Raw genomic sequence first — 16,708 nt, forward strand, 5'->3', positions numbered from 1 at the left:
ACCTCAACATCTAAGCTGACTGTCTTGTCTGAAAATATTTCTGCTTATCTCCTATTTAAAATAATTTGGAGTAGCCAAGGATACAGGACCCTATTGATTATGGTTTAAAGCTGCTGCTGCTGGTACAAATTTAGCAAACAGCTCCCATTTACAAAGTGTTTGCTGAACTTCTAAATTGCAATATTCTGCAAGTAATCAACTACAGAAACAAACACTCAAATTTCAGTACTGTTGTGGTATTTGTTCTGGTTTATCCCATATTGAAGGGATTTCTTTTGGATTTGATAGGGTAATGAGTTAAAGAGGTTGCTCCAAGTGTGCTGTCATCCTCTTCATGCGTTCATAAATCCTGATGTCATCCCCCACCAATTAAATTGATGCATTCCATATGTAGTACTTCACTTAGTCAATGGCCTCACATACCCAGAAGGGTAGTTATCAATAGGACAGCTTGCTGCCAAAATGAAACATGTACTGACAAGATTGTTTTACACAGCATATATCTTTCTCTCTTCTGTTGTTAATGTAATTTGGTAAAGTTAAGCACAACCTCTTAGAATATGAACATAAAGAGTGCACGTTGTAGTCAGCACCGTTTCAGAAAACAGACAAACTGTATCAATTTTGTGTTTATTGTTATTTTTAAATAATTGGATGTGGCCGTTTCCACGCTTCCTTGAAACTCCACTCAAATCTTTGTCCTTGTGAGCTGTCACTCCATTTCCAACCTCCCTTTCCTTTATAAAGTTATTGTCTTCCAAATCCATGTTCATCTTCCTGCCATTCCATGTAAATCTCTATAATAAGGTTTTGGTCCTTTCTTTCAGAACAACACACACAGGCAGTATAAGGTTTCCATTGTCAGCCCTATATCAAATATCACATCAAATTGAGGAGCAAGATCAAGGCGCTTTATCACCTACTCCTGCTCCTAGTTCTTATAGACAAGGGGGGTAGGGGCAGAGTCTAATCTATCGGTTAACGGATGTTATTCCACACTTCAAGAGCAGGTGGGACTTGACCTGGTCTCCTTGCAACACTTCCACTACACCACAGGAGTCCCTAATATTCTGGCCATGGCCATTGTACTTGGACGGCCCTAATAAAGGTCAATAAATGACCTCTTTTGTCACTTAGTTCATGATGCACTGCAATGAATCTGCTTTTCCTTTAACCTCAACGTATGCTTGACATGGCTGGCTGTGCCATCCTCCTGCAAAGCCCTTCCTTCGTTTGTCAACTTGATTGACTGTACTTGGTTTGATTTAGTTAGATCATAATTGAACATCTTCTGAAATATGTTTATTTCATTTCCTATTACCTCTCCAATCTTGTATTTGACCAAGCTCCAGATTTCCCCTTAGATCAGTGCCACTACTTTTAAATTCAGTTCTATGAAGCAGCTTAAAATATTTATAACAATGATAAAAACGTGCTACATGAATGCAAGTTGTTGCTGAATTGGCTAGAGTTGCTTACTGAACTGTCTTTGCTGTTGACAGATGAGTGAATATCAAGAATAAATCCTGGGTGATGTTTAGTGAATACCTAAATCAGAGAGAATTTGATTGATGATCTTCAGTCACTTTTAACTGCCAAATTTTAAAATACCTGAGGCTACATTTTGGCAGCACAAATGCCAAAATGCAAAATGTGCCTCATGTTTAGGGAAAGGGTTACAGAGTAATTGCTGTATTTATGAAGGTGGAGTAGTAACTTGCAGCCAAGTTGGTCTGTTCAAACCATGGTGAAAAGGGTGGGAAGATCATGTGAAATCGTCAAAAAGGGCCTTGCTACTACTCAGAGCCAAAAGTCCCATTTCCTAACCAAAGTGTTGAACAAAGAGTTGGGATTCACTTAGTTAGCATACATTAATGTCCTTGATGTTAAGTTATCTCACCTCATTGTTATTTCAGCTTCCCATTTTCCCACCTGCTGGATAGAAACTAGACCGTGACAGTTCCTGATGTGTGAGTCAGAGCAGTAACCTGGCAATTCCAGCTCACTACTTGTTGAACATCTGTGTTGGCACTTCCATCTTGAACGCCGGATACATTTCAGGGTATGCTTCATGGACAGCGACTGTATGCTTCTGTATATATACACACAAACAAACAAACACACACACCACCAAGACCTCAAGATCACTGTTGGAAAAGCAGGGAGCCACATTCCCTATGCCTGACATACTAACATGTCTTTGACAGTTGAGTAGGAACCATGCAGGAAAGTTGCAGACTTCCAATTGATGACTGGACTTTAAAGATGGTACTTTTGTCAGGAATCCCAGACGTTGGGTAGTTCAATTGGCTGGATGCTGGTTTGTGATGCAGAGTGATGCCAACAGTGTGAGTTCAATTCTAGTACTAGCTGAGGTCACCCTGAAGGTCCTGCCTTCTCAATCTTGCCCTCAGATTAGACTAACAACCTTTTTCTTTCTCTAATGAGAGGGCATTCCATAGTCCTCTGGGACTACGTCAACTTTCCCTTTTTTACATTTCCTCCATTTTAGGTGGAAACTATAAACTGGCAATGTTTCGATATACTTAATGGTTTTGAATGCAACTTTCGGCTGGGGAAATTGACATTGGGAGAATTTCGACACAAAATGCCTGCTTGTAGATTTGTTCCAACAGGCCTGTTAAAATATGAAACAAAATACAAGTGGATAGTTTGCACAAAACATTAGAGCGTATTGGAGACATTGGTAGAATAGACAAATGAATGTCTAATGGAAGAAACAAAGTGCTAGCTTCAAAGTTTCATTCATCACCACAAGTATTTAATCGGTCTTAGCCACTCTTCTTAATAACCCAGACCAGATGTTGAGTATGATCTGTCTTATGAAAATGAAGTGCATGAGAGAGCTTTTAAAAAAAACTTTGGACTTATGTTGCCTTGTCCTGTCATCTTAACACATTTGATAGTATTGTTTCAAATTCATTTTCTACTTTCTGTTAATTTTAATGGATGTCTGAAAGGCTGTGTCTGAGCTGCAGAACCATGAATTAGTACATAATGTATTTTGTCTGTGTATGCTGGGTCACTTTGCTCGCTGCCCATTACCTCTGAAAGGTACCTGAGCTTCTCTTCCATGATCTTTTGAATGTGTAACTGTGTTGGTTGCCCAATAGCCAGGAAATCCTAGGCTCAAAATTTGTTTGTCGACTTTTCTTTTGAATAGTCATCATTTCCCTATGGCTCTACAAGTACATTTCAAAAATACTGCATTGGCTGCAAAGCATTTTGGCACAACTTAAGGTCATGTGAAGTTCTTTCTTTCCATTATTGAATGCAGGTGGAACAGACAAGGTAGTGATCCATTTCCTTGCTTCTTCCCCTGGCACTCTTGAATTTAAAATTATCGTGGAGAGTGAAGAGGGATGTCAGGGTCACTCTGCCATTTTCGTTTTGAAGTACACATTACTTCTCAATATATAGAGGTCAGGAACTTGTTGTCTAAGGAATTACTCGGATGAACTCCTGAACTTTCTCACTTTCCAGGTGAACAAAATAGTAGCTGTAATCTTTTAAATATGAACATAGGGTAAGGAGGTGATTGTTTTTTATTGTGCAAGGTGGTGAGTGAGTGAGACTGACAGAGAGTGGGCAATGGTTGTTCTTCATCTTTATAGCAACCATTTGTGCAAAATGGCAAGTTATGGTTGATGTGCCTGCTCATTAATAACAAAATTATATTTCATATTTTCCTTAAGTTTTGCAATAACTTCCTTAGTTTGGTGTTAAGTATTGTAAATTTGGAATGACAGTTTATGGCAGTCATAGCACAGCTTAGATGTTAAACTGTGGCAAAAGAGGAAGGAACTGATTGTTATGAGATTTAGAATCTATTCCTTTGGTTTCCAAACCCACAGAAAATATTCCATTGTTTTGACGGCCCACTGGAACTAGTCTGTTTTGGTGTCCTTTTTCATAGAAGAAAGTCTGCTCAGCTGGTTTTGATTTAAATTACAATTGAGTCTAATAGTTAGAATTCAAATAGGATTTAAAAATATACTTGATGTGTATCAGTATAATTTCTTTTTGCTGCATTTAACGTTTGGTGCCAAGGGGAAACTTGTGGCCTTTACTATGTTTTATTTTGATCCTATCAAATTAAATCAATTGATGTTCAGCCTTTTTCGGCTGTTATTATTGAGCACGAAGTGAAGTCATTTTGGATTAGAGTCATTGGCAATTTCTAAACTATAAGATGGATCTCGCACTGAAGTTGGCATTATAATCGTACTTTTGCAGTTGACCGTTTTAGTTTTTCAACATCATTTTTAAAATGCCACGAGGCAACCTGAATTATCATCTATACAACACTGACCTAACAACTATTGGCATTATGTGAAGTGCTGTAAATCCTATAATGTTGGAAAGTGACTATCCTGTTTTTTGCGGGGAATATGAAAATGTTGGTCGGACCTTGTTTCTAATTTCACAAACTAACATGATGTATAGTTTGACATCAAACCCAAAAATATTTGAAATACATTGCAAAACCATTGGCATCTGAACTTGTGATTAATATTTCAGGTTTAAGCCACAGTTTGCTACAGTCAATTGAAGGTTAACTCAGTTGGCTAGTTGGTGATTGGCAATGCAGAGTGATATGTACAACGTGGGTTCAATTCCCACACTGGCTGAGGTGACCATGCAGGAGTCTCCTTCTTAACATCATTCATTGCTTGAGGCATGGTGAACCTCAGGTTGAACCATCACTAATTGTCTCTCTCCAATGAGAGATCAGCACCAAAGTCCTCTGAGATTTTGGCTACTTTATCTATGAAATTGGAATGTTAACTTATGCTTTCATTTTTCGGATTTTGTCAGCCCTACTATGTATTTCCAGCATTTTTGAAGAAAATTGCTAATTCTCATTAAAATACAAAATAATTATTTGTTTTGGTTTTGCATCTATAATTTTACACAACATTTTAGCTACATCTAGTGGCAGGAATTGAATATTGTGACAGTGATGACAATTAATTGGCTTTATTGGTGTCCCAAAATTCAGAGACTTCATGCTGAGTAAAAACTTGTGTAAACCATGAAATTGATGCCAATGTTGCATCGATATGCATCATGTATACTGTCCTGGATTGTTGAGTAATGCAAGTTAAATTGTATACATTTTAATAAGGGTTATTGTGTTGTAATGAATGCATGACATACAAAGCTAGTTTTGTTCAAAATTGTAACCAAGTCTAATTTTAGGTTTCGATGATGGCTGTTTAAGTTATTTGAAATGCTGAGAATAATTTTGTTCCAAATGTTTTTCTCATCAAGGAACCTCTTCAAAACAAAAACACCCAAAGGTAGGTGGAAGGAAAGAAAGAGAAGTACTGTTAGCCTTCCACAAGTTATCCAATTAATGATATTGTCCATCTAATCTTGGGTGTGCAGTACTGTATATAATGCAAACTTCTTGAAGCATGCAACAGAGAAATTAAATACTCATAAATATTTCCCTTTCCTTTCCAATGAAAGTTCAAAGTTGAATACTGTTAGATCACAGTTGATTCTACATTATTCAGAGTAGATGTCTGAATTCCCAAGGTCCATCTGTAATGCAGTGAGTAATGTTTCAGTCGAGAATGTTTTCTCGCTCTTTCATTCTTGAAGTTGAATTAATGTCAGAATTAATAGCATAATAACTACAAAGACAGATATTCAGGAGGAAATAATTATAGAAATACAAATAACCTAGCAAAGGGCAATACTGTAAGAAAATCATGAATGACCTTAGAGTGCTATTTTGGAAAGAGAAATGGCACAAAATTGTTAATCCATAGGATTGTTTTGTTCCTTCTCAAAAACATGTGCTACACAAGTCTTTTTAAGTGTTTTCGATGAAGAGACAGAAGTGGGAATAAAACAAATAAGTATTAATGTGGAGAATCTCGTAATGCAAGACAGAGTACTTGTAATATATGTTGGAGATCACAAGCTTTCTGATGCCATTTACAAGTTTGCTGATGACACCACCATAGTCGATCGAATCTCAGATGGCGATGAAACAGACTACAGACAGCAGGTTGGACACCTGGAAAAATAATGCACTGAGAACAACCTAGCTCTCAATGCCAGCAAACCAAGGAACACATTATTTACTTTTGGCGGGATGTTACTCATATCCCCCCCTACACATTAATAGCACAGAGGTGGAACAAGTGGGGACTGTCAAGCTCCTGGGCGTGCTTATCCACAACAAGCTTTCTTGGATTCTTCATGTGGACGCACTTGTTACAAAGGCCCAACAATGTCTCTTCTTCCTCAGGTAGCTGAAGAAATTTGGCATGACGGTGAATATCCTTGCCAACTTTTATAGGTGCGTTATTGAGAGCCTTCTGTCTGGATATATCACTACCTGGTATAGCAACTGTACCGTTCAAGGTCGGAGACAGTTACAGAGAGTGGTGAACTCTGCCCGGACAATCACAAAGGCCAACCTCCCATCTGTAGCATCCATCTACCAGGCCCGCTGTCAAGAAAAGGCCGTCAGCATTGTCAAAGATCCATCCCACCCTGGCAACGTTTTTCTGCAACCTCTACCATCGGGGAGAAGGTATAGCAGCCTGAACACACGCACCAGCTGGTTTCGAAACAGTTTCTACCCCACTGTTAGAATACTGAATGGACTCACAAACTCTTAACATTCGCCTGTACCTATGTTTTTGTTTTTGCTGCTGTTTACCTATTATTTACTTATCTATGCTACTTAACTCTGTGATCTGCCTGTATTGCTCATAAGACAAAGCTTTTCACTGTGCCTCGGTACACATGACAATAAATTCAATTCAATTCTATCTAATTGCGTTGAAGAGATCAGGCTATATCTTGTCCATGTGCAGTACACATGGTACACAGCAATGATTTTTAAAACATTGTTGCTGAAGTTATTGACCTACGTGCTTGGCTTCCTTTGCATGAATTTTTTTCTAAATACATCATGTAATAGTCAGAAACCATATATCCATTAACATGAAAAGAAACATTTGCATTGATGTACAGTACTGCCTTTCATGAATGCCAAATGTCTTGAAGTGCATTACAAGCATGAAGTTCTTTTGAACTGCGGTTGTTATAATTTGGAAACACAGCAACTAATTTAAATAGTCATAATCCTACAAATAACAATGTGACAATGATTAGGTAATCTATTTTTGATGTTGATTGAGAAATACATATTGACCAGCACACCAGGGAAAAGTTCTCTAACCTCTTTTAAAGTTGCTCCATGGGACCATTTATATCCAACTGAGAGGAAGTGTGAGGCCCTGGTTAACACCTCACCTGACACATGGTAATCTGTTAGTACTCCATTTGAGTATTAGCTAAATTGGTATGTTCAATCCTGCAGTGGGTACAACAATCCAGCTCTAACATGCAGATGTTGATTCTAATATATAGATCTAAATTCAAATTTTAGATAATCTATTGACAGTACTCTGATTTCTTTTTGTATTCATTCTTGGGATATAAATGTTGCTGGCAAGGCCATCATTTATTTCCGCACATAATTGCACCCTCTGGAATGTCTTTCAGTCTGAATAGACTGGAAGCTAAGTTTGTTATTGCGTTTCAACATATCCACTACTTTGAATATTCTGACATTGGTGCAGTTACAACTCACAGAAGTTGTAAAGCAACTAAAGCAATTTTCAGACCACCCTCAATTTCTTCAACTCAGCATAGAAAAGATTGATCCCTCATTCAACAACAGAAAAACCAAAATCTTCCATTTGCCTTTCCCCAGATAAGCACCTATGCCTCCAACTATTGGTACTAATGAGGAGTCTTTTAACTCATTGAACATAGGAGGAGGTGATCTGGTATTGTCACTGGAGACGTGGAAAATGGTGTAATTTGAATTCAACAAAAATATTGTCAAGTTCTCACGGGCATAACTGTCTGCTGGGTCTGTGGCAGGTGGTGACAGACGTAACATCAATCTACCTTCCCATCCACTACAATCCTGTGGACACATAGCCCTACCTTGACATTGAGATACCCTCCATCAAGGTGCCCAGAGGTGAGAGTGACGAACCTTGACATCAAGACAGTATTTGCCAGACCACAACTGTCGGGCGTCCAAGGAAAATTGGAATCGTGGGAATCAAGGACAAAGAGAAGATAGCTGTGTTCATTGCAGGTCAATCATTTCAAACTCATCATATCAGTACAGGAGTTTATCAGGGTATTATTCTAGATCCAGCTTTTTTCAGCAACTTAATCAATAACCTCTCTTCCATCAAGAGGTTAGAAATGGTGATGTCGATTGCTAGTTGAAAACTGTTCAGTGTAAATCCTCAGATGTTGAAGCAGCTTGTGTTCATCTTCAGCATGACCTGGACAACATCTCGGTAAGAGCTGGTAAATGGAAGGTGACATTGCCTGGCATGTATGTGGCATAAGTGACCATCTCCAACAAGAAAGAATCTAACTTAGATGTTCAGTGGCATTATCATTGCTGAACTCCACCACTGTCATCATCCAGGAGTTACCTTTGAACAGAAAATGAACTCAACAGGCCATGCATACAGTTTAACATCAAGAGGAGGTCAGAGGCTAAGACTCTTGCATTGAGTAGCTCACCTCCTGACTCCCTAAAGGCACAAGTCAGGAGTGTGATGGAATTCTTCCCACTTGCCTGAATGGATGCAGCTATAAGGAAATTGGACATCTTTCAGGACAAAGCAGTTCTTTCACTCAGCATCCTAACCACCATCTGCCATCTGCATTGGGAAGCAATGGCCTCCTGGTATTATGACTTGACTATTAATCCAGAGACCCTGGTATTGTTCTGGAGACCCAGGTTCAAATCCTACCATGCAGATGGTGGATATTGAATTGAATAAAAATATCTGAAAGTGGGAGTCTAATGGTGAGCATGAAAAACCATTGTTGATCATCAGAAAAACCCACCTGGTTCACTAATATCCTTTAGGGAAGGGAATTGCCATCCCCTGATCTAGTCTACATGTGACTCCAGACCCACAGCAATAAGGTTGACACTTAACTGTCCTCTGGACACTGAGGAATGGGCAAAAAGTGCTGACCTGCCCAGTGACACCCACATAGAGTCATAGAGATGTACAGCACGGAAACAGATCCTTTGATCCAACTCATCCGTGCAGACCAGATATTCTATATAAATCTAGTTCCATTTGCCAGCATTTGGCCCATATCCCTCTAAACGCTTCCAATTCATAAATCCATGCAGATGCCTTTAAAATGTTGTAATTGTGCCAGCCTCCACCACTTCCTCTGGCAGCTCATTCCATACAAACAGCACCTCTACATAAAAAAAGTTGCCCTTTAGGTTCCCTTTATATCTTTTCCCTCTTCCCCTTTAAGTTTTGGGCTCCCCCACCCTGGGAAAAAGACCTTGCCTATTTACCTATTCAAGTCCCTCATGATTTTAAAAACCTCAATAAGGTCACCCCTCAGCCTCTGACACTCAAGAGGAAATAGCCCCAGACTATGCAGCCTCTCCCTTAGCTCAAACCCTCCAAACATGACAACATCCTTGTAAATCTTTTCTGAGTCCTTTCACGTTTCACAACTTCCTTCCTATAGGAAGGAGACTAGAATTGTACGCAATATTCCAAAAGTGGCCGAACCAATGTCCTGAACAGTCACAACATGGCCTCCCAATTCCTATACTCATTGCACTGACCAACGAAGGCAAACATACTAAACACTTTCTTCACTATCTACCTGCAACTCCACTTCCAAAAAATATGACCCTGCACTCCAAGGTCTCTTTTCACAGCAACACTCCCCAGGACCTTACCATTAAGTGTATAAATCCTGCTCTTATTTGCCTTTCCAAAATGTAGCACCTCATATTTTTCTAAATGAAACTCCATCTGCCAGTCCATCCTGTGAATGAATAAAAACAACCTCCCTTCGCCACTTATGCATGGTGCCAGCTGTGCATACCACCTAGGAAATGCATTGCAGTAAGTCATCAAACATCCTCCTTACAAACCTACATGCTACCACCTAGAAGGACAATGGTCGGAGACAGATGGGAACACCATCTGCAGGTTCCCATCCAAGATGCACACTATTGATTTGGAAATACATTACTGTTACTTCACTGTCATTAGGCAAAAATCCAGGAAAAAACACATTGTTTATACTTAAACACCAAGAACCTCAGCAGTTCAAGAAGATAGCTAACCGCCATGTTCTCGAGCAATTAGAGATTGTTGGCCTATCAATAATGTCCACACCCAAACAAATTGATTTCTGCTGCGTGAACCTCTAAGTGTATGTGTCAGGCAGTGTCTTCTGGAAGTGGAAGCCAATGCATCAGTACACTAATTGGTGTACCCGGAACCTACCAGCATCCATGCAGCTGAGAGGGAATATTGCCCACATCCCAAAAATATATAAAATAGACCTTCCCAAACTTGAAACCTACCTTTCTCATGATTTCACCAAGGAAGAGGAGATGCAGTACAGAATCCAACATGTCAGCAGTGTTGTCAGCACCCTTCTGTGTGGCACTGAGACTTCAGCCACCTTGCAAAGGCACCTTTGGCTTTGAGGAATTTCCATCAGTGGTGTCTCTGAAAGATGCTGAAACTCATGTAGGAAGAGAGTAAACCCCAGAATCCTCATCAAAGCCAATTCTCCATCTTTGCAACCAACCACAATCATGCGAAATAGGCTGCACTGGTCTGATGCTATACCTGCTTGTCAAATAATTAGCTGCTAAAGAAGGTCCTCTTTTCACACCTTCAGAATGGTACCTGACATCAAGAAAGAGTGACAGAGAAGTTGTTTTGAAAAGGCCAAGTTGAAAAGGGGACAAACTGTTACAGATCTGTGGGAGTAACTTGCCACATTGTGGCTGTGTGGTATTCCAACAATCAACAGCACAGTTGGAAGCTAATCACATGATGCCTGCTGTAGAGGACAGGCAAAGGTGGAAGGAAGGGGAGAGTAGAACCTGGTCTTGCGAACCTCCCTTCCTCAAGGAAACTTTTTTTCTGCTGTGCCCAATGACCAGTTGGTCCTGGATTGGCCTGCTGAGTCAGTGAAGACACTGAAATCATAAAGATTTGGAGATGCCATTCTTATTTTGAGCAACTGACAACACCACCAATCAGCATTTTTGGCAGGGGTCACATTTATTGCTCAACCAAGCTTCTAGATTTGATGTTGATTCTTTCTCTGCTAATGTACCCCTATGATACTATGAGGTACTAGGGAGACCAAATACATTGACCTGACTATGATGAAAGAACTGCAATGTATATCTAAGTTGGGTTGTGAGAGATCTAGAGGAATCTTCGATAGCACTCCAACACTTCTACTTCCCTTATCTTTATGGGTGGTGGAGGTTTGGGAAATGCTGCTGAAGTGGTCTTGCCAAGCCACCTCTGGGTCGAAAAGTGTGGTGCTGGAAAAGCACAGCAGGTCAAGCAGCATCTAAGGAGCAGGAGAATCGACATTTCGGGCATAAGCCCTTAATTAGAAATGTTGGGGGGGAATGGGGCTGAGAGATAAGTACGGGGGTGGGGTTTGGGGGGGAAGGTATCTGGAAAGATGATAGGTGGATGCAGGTGGGAGGTAATTGTGATAGGTCATTGGGTATGGTGAAGAGGATAGGTGGGAAGGAAGGTGGACAGGTAGGACAGGTCAAGATGGCTGTGCTGAGCTGGAGGATTGGATCTGGGATGAGAAGGCGGGGAGGGGAATTTAGAAATTGGTGAGGCCAATGTTGATGCTGTGTGGTTGGAAGGTCGCAAGGTGGAAGATGAGGCGTTCTTCTTCCAGTTGGTAGGTGGATTTGATTTGGCGGTGGAGGAGGACCAGGACTTGCATGACCTTGATGGAGTGGGAGGGGAGCTGAAGTGTTTGGCCACAGGGCAGTGGGGTTCCCTGCCTCTTTGTAGGATACAGGGAACAGTCCATCTTCTGCAGTTATACCGGCACCATTCCCCCACCTTTTCCTCTGCTACATTGATAACTGCATCGTCACTACCCTGTACTCCCACGAAGAGGTTGAATAGTTCATCAACTTTACCAACACCTTCCACCCTGACCTCAAGTTCACCTCGACCATTTCCAACACTTCCTTCTCCTTCCTGGACCTTTCCGTGTCAGTCTTCAGTGATTGACTCAACACGGGCATCTATTTCAAACCCATCGATTCCCACAGCTACCTTGACTACACCTCCTCTCACTCCCCCTCCTGTAAAAATGCGATCCCTTATGGCAGAAGTGGAGGAATTAGGAGTATCTGCTCCCAGGAGGAGCAATTCCACTCAAGGACATCCCAGATGTCTTCCTATTTCAGGGACTCCCCTCTCACATGATCAACAATGCCCTCTAGCACATCTCTTCCACTTCTGGCACCTCCGCCCGTGAACTCCATCCCTCTAACTGCAACAAGCATAGAATCTTCCTGATCCTCACCATCCACCTCATGAATCTCCGGACACAGCGCATTATCCTCAGCCATTTCCGCTGCCTACAGCTAGACCCCACCACCAAAGATATATTTCCCTCCCCACCTCTATCTGCTCTCTGCAAAAATCATTCCCTTTACGACTCCCTTGTTAGATCCATGCCCTCCAACCAACCACCCTCCATACCTGACACCTTCCCTTCCCACCACAAAGGAAGGTGTAAAACCTGCGCCCACACCTCCATCCAAGGCCCTAAAGGATCATTTCAAGGTAGGTATTTTCTGCACATCCACCCACGTCATCAACTACATCTTGATGTGGTCTCCTTTTCATTGGAGAGACAGGATGCCAACTCATGGAATGATTCAGAGAACATCTCTGGGTTGCATTCCCTAGTTGGCTCTGGGCAGATGGATGGGATTCCAATCAAATGGACTGCTTTTTGCTGAATAACATTGAGTATTTTAAGGGTTAGTAATTGAACAGGCACAGTTTATGAATGTTCTTCATAACATTTATAAGCACATTCCATGATTTTGTTTAGACACTGAGTTTGTGGCTCTGATCTTCCAAGAACCTGGTTGTAGTCAATTTTGCAAGACCAAACACATGTTCCCAAACTAGTAATAACAAGGCCAGAACACTAAGGAGCAGTATCCAGATAAGGAACAGAAGAAGGTTAATAGTGTTGTGAAGAATTTCAGAGCTATTAAGATTGGACAAAAAGCCATTGGTGAACATGCTTTTGCTACAATTGGATAGCGAGGATTAAACCTCACATAATCCTGGTGTGGATAATGGAGGAGGATGGTGTGAACAGTGACAAGTGAGTGTGTTAAGGTGCGTAGGGATAATATATCATGGTTGTAGTCACAGAGAATGCAATTTGTAACTTTGTTTTGGGTTGCTTTAGGCAACCAAATTGAAAAGTCAATGACAGAGTATGACACTTGTGTTCAAACAGTACAAGTTTCAATAGATCTTTTATTTCCTCCACATACTGTAAAAACTAATGGTTTTGTGGTATATGCATAAACTACACAGGACAAAGGTGAAATTTTCAGTTATGGATACTCTTATAATTAAATTCACAATTACCCACATGAAAATGATTAATGAGCAAGCTTGCTTCTCAAACAAACAGTTCTATCTCTAATATTGTCCTAGTTTATGACATTGTATTTACCATATATTTGAGTAAACTTACCAATAATGTCAATATTTGGTTAACTTCACTCATTCTGAACAGTCGTAAAATGTTGATGTACGGAAATCAAATTACAAAGATTATAGTTAACTTCAGGATATAAAGGATTTAAATAGAGAGTGTTAAGAAGAGAAGGATTTAAAGAGAGACTTAAGAAGAGCAAGGAAAAGACATGAGCAGTCTTTAGCAGGTAGAATAAAAGGGAACCCTAAAGCTTTCTATAGGTATATGAGGAATAAAAGGATGATGAGGTAGGAATAGGGCCTGTCGAAGACAGAAGTGGCAAGTTGTGTCTGGACCCTGTGGTGATCGGAGAGGTGCTAAACACATATTTCTCATTTATTTTCAGTTAGGAAAAGGAGTATATTGTAGAGGAGAAGACTGAGATATGGGCTATTAAAAGGATTGAGGTTAGTAAGGAGGAGGTGTTATCAATTCTAGACTGTGTGAAAGTAGACAAGTTCTCTGGGCCAGATGGGATTCTTCCAAGAATTCTCTGGGGGGCTAAGGAGGAGATGGCTGAACTTTTGGCCTTGATCTTTGTGTCATCATTGTCTACAGATTTAGTACCAGAGGACTGGAGGATTGCAAATGTTGTGCTCTTGTTCAAGAAGGGCAATAGAGATGACCCAGGTAATTATAGACCAGTGAGCCTTACGTCTATTGTAGGAAAAGTTTTGGAAAGGATTATAAGAGATAGGATTTACAATCATCTCACAAACAACAACTTGATTGGAAATAATCAACATGGATTTGTCAAGGGCAGGTTGTGTCTCAAAAACCTCATTGAGTTTTTTGAGAAGGTGACCAAACATGTGGATGAAGGTAGGGCAGTTGACATGGTGTACATGGACTTCAGTCAAGCCTTTAATAAGGTTCCACATAAAAAGCATGTTCACAATGGCTTTTTGTCCAATCTTAATAGCTCTGAAATTTAGCAGTTTGGATTAGAAACTGGCTTTCTGTAAGAAGGCAATGAATGGTGGTTGGTGGAAAATATTCAGCCTGGAGTCCGGTTATTAGTGGTGTACCACAAGGATCTGTTTTGGGACCATTGCTGTTTGTCATTTTTATAAACGACTTGGACGAGACATAGGTGGATGGGTCAGTAAGTTTGCAAATGATACTAAAGTTGGTGGAGTGATGGACAATGTGGAAGAATTTTGCAGGTTGCAGGGGGACTTGGATAAACTGCAGAATTGGGCTGAAAGGTGGCAAATGGAGTTCAATGCAGATGAGTGTGAGGTGATTCACTTTGGAAAGAATAACAGGAAGGCAGAATACTGGGTCAGTGGAAAGATTCTTGGTAGTGTGGATGTGCAGAAGGATCTTGGAGTCCATCTATATAGATTCCTGAAAGTTGCCACCCAGGTTGATAGTGATGTTACGAAGGCATATGGTGTGTTACGTTTTATTGGTTGAGGGATTTGGTTCCGGAGCCGTAATGTCAAACTGCAACTGTACAAAACGCTAGTGTGGCCGCACTTGGAATAGTGTGTACAGTTCTGGTCACCATATTTCGGGAAGGATGTGGAGTCATTGGAAAAAGTGCAGAGGAGATTTACCAGGATGTTGCCCGGTCTGGAGCAAAGGTCTTATGAGGAAAGGCTGATGGACTTGGGTCTGTTCTCATTGGAGAGAAGAAGGATAAGAGGAGATCGATAGAGACTTTCAAGATTAGATAGGGTGGACAGTGAGAGTCTTTTTTCAAGGATGATGACATTTGCTTGTACGAGGGGGCACAGCTGCAAACTGAGGGGTGATAGATTTAAGACTGATGTCAGAGGCCGGTTCTTTACTCAGAGTGGCAAGGGCGTGGAATGCCCTGCCTGCCAATGTAGTTAACTCAATCACATTAGGGGCATTTAAACAGTTCTTCGATAAGCGCATGGATGATGATGGGATAGTGTAGGGTGATAGGCTTAGATTAGTTCACAGGTTGGTGCAACATCAAGGGGCCGAAGGGCCTGTTTTGCACTGTATTGTTCTATGTTCTCTTCCTTACTTTTTCATATTTGAAATAGTGAAACACATATTTGTCTATTTCTGTGTATAAATTAGTAACAAAACGCAAGGCCCTCTAAGAAGAATGATGCCCTATTCATCCTGATGATGAGTAGTAAATAACTTGCCCTGATCAATTTGGATTGGTCCAAGAAATATGTCAGGTTCACAGTCAATCAACAGCATTGAAAATATTTAACATATTAAACAATACTTAAAAGTAGTCTGAATCTCTGTTGGGCCAAAGCGCTCTCTTCATAATATTTGGCTTTGGCCAACACACAAAACTTTTTTAGCACAGGCCTGATAATATAATTTAGAATTATGATATGGCACATATGGGCTATACCAGTTTCACTTTTCATCTGATACAGCTTAATTTAGTAGCCAGCGAAACACTGCTATGGCCTATGCACTGGTTGTACTGGACATTCAGCATTCAAATACTGCAATCTTATTGATCATAGTCAGGCCTGATATGCAAACCGGCACAGAATTGGCACATTTGAATTGGCGTCTTATAAGAAAGAGGCACTCTTGCAATGTTGTCTTTAAATTCCCTTCATTAGCATACTATACAATCCTGCAAGATTACTGTATAACTTTCACATAAGTTAAAACAAACATTGAAGCAAAACTATAATACTGCAGATGCTTAAAATCTGAAATAAAAACTGAAAGTATTGGAAATAGTCAACAGGTCTGGCAGTATCCATGGAGAGAGAAACAAAGTTAGCATTTCTCTTTGCTTATGACTTCAGAAAAAGAGGAGTAGTTCTAAAGAAGAGTCACATTTGATTCAAAATGTTAACTCTGATTTTGTCTACGTAGATGCTGCCAGGCCTACTGAGTATTTCCAGCTCTTTCCATTTTATTAAAGTAAATACAGTGTATTAGTTGTGTACAGTCAGTTTATTGCATCATGTGGTACATTGCAGGTTGTGCTTAGATGGAACTTGCATCTTGTTCCATTGGTGCTGCAGATTGGTCTCATGATAACTGTTGATGCACAGTTGACTGTTTGAAGTTGGAAAAGTCAAAATGTTGAGTAATAGAAGCA

The 16,708-nt window shown here is 40.4% G+C and overlaps 2 protein-coding genes across 12 annotated transcripts in view; one reads left to right on the top strand and one right to left on the bottom strand.

Annotated features, from left to right (window-relative positions):
• Nucleotides 1–16,708, top strand: part of cmss1 (cms1 ribosomal small subunit homolog) — a 397,195-nt gene that overhangs the window by 280,255 nt on the left and 100,232 nt on the right. For 2 of the 11 annotated variants that reach the window (XM_087992624.1, XM_087992625.1), the window contains one exon: nt 1,917–2,062. The exons of the other annotated variants lie outside the window; for them this stretch is intronic. The gene's annotated coding sequence lies outside the window, so the exon portion shown is untranslated. The remainder of the gene's footprint in view (nt 1–1,916; nt 2,063–16,708) is intronic. 11 annotated transcript variants of the gene reach the window in all.
• filip1l (filamin A interacting protein 1-like) overlaps nt 1–16,708 on the bottom strand; it is a 309,751-nt gene that overhangs the window by 257,821 nt on the left and 35,222 nt on the right. The window lies entirely within an intron of this gene.

The sequence above is a fragment of the Chiloscyllium plagiosum genome, unplaced genomic scaffold (assembly GCF_037043375.1).
Source record: "Chiloscyllium plagiosum isolate Xiang-an unplaced genomic scaffold, Cpla_swu_hap1 HiC_scaffold_12, whole genome shotgun sequence".
In the NCBI taxonomy this organism is placed as follows: domain Eukaryota; kingdom Metazoa; phylum Chordata; class Chondrichthyes; order Orectolobiformes; family Hemiscylliidae; genus Chiloscyllium; species Chiloscyllium plagiosum.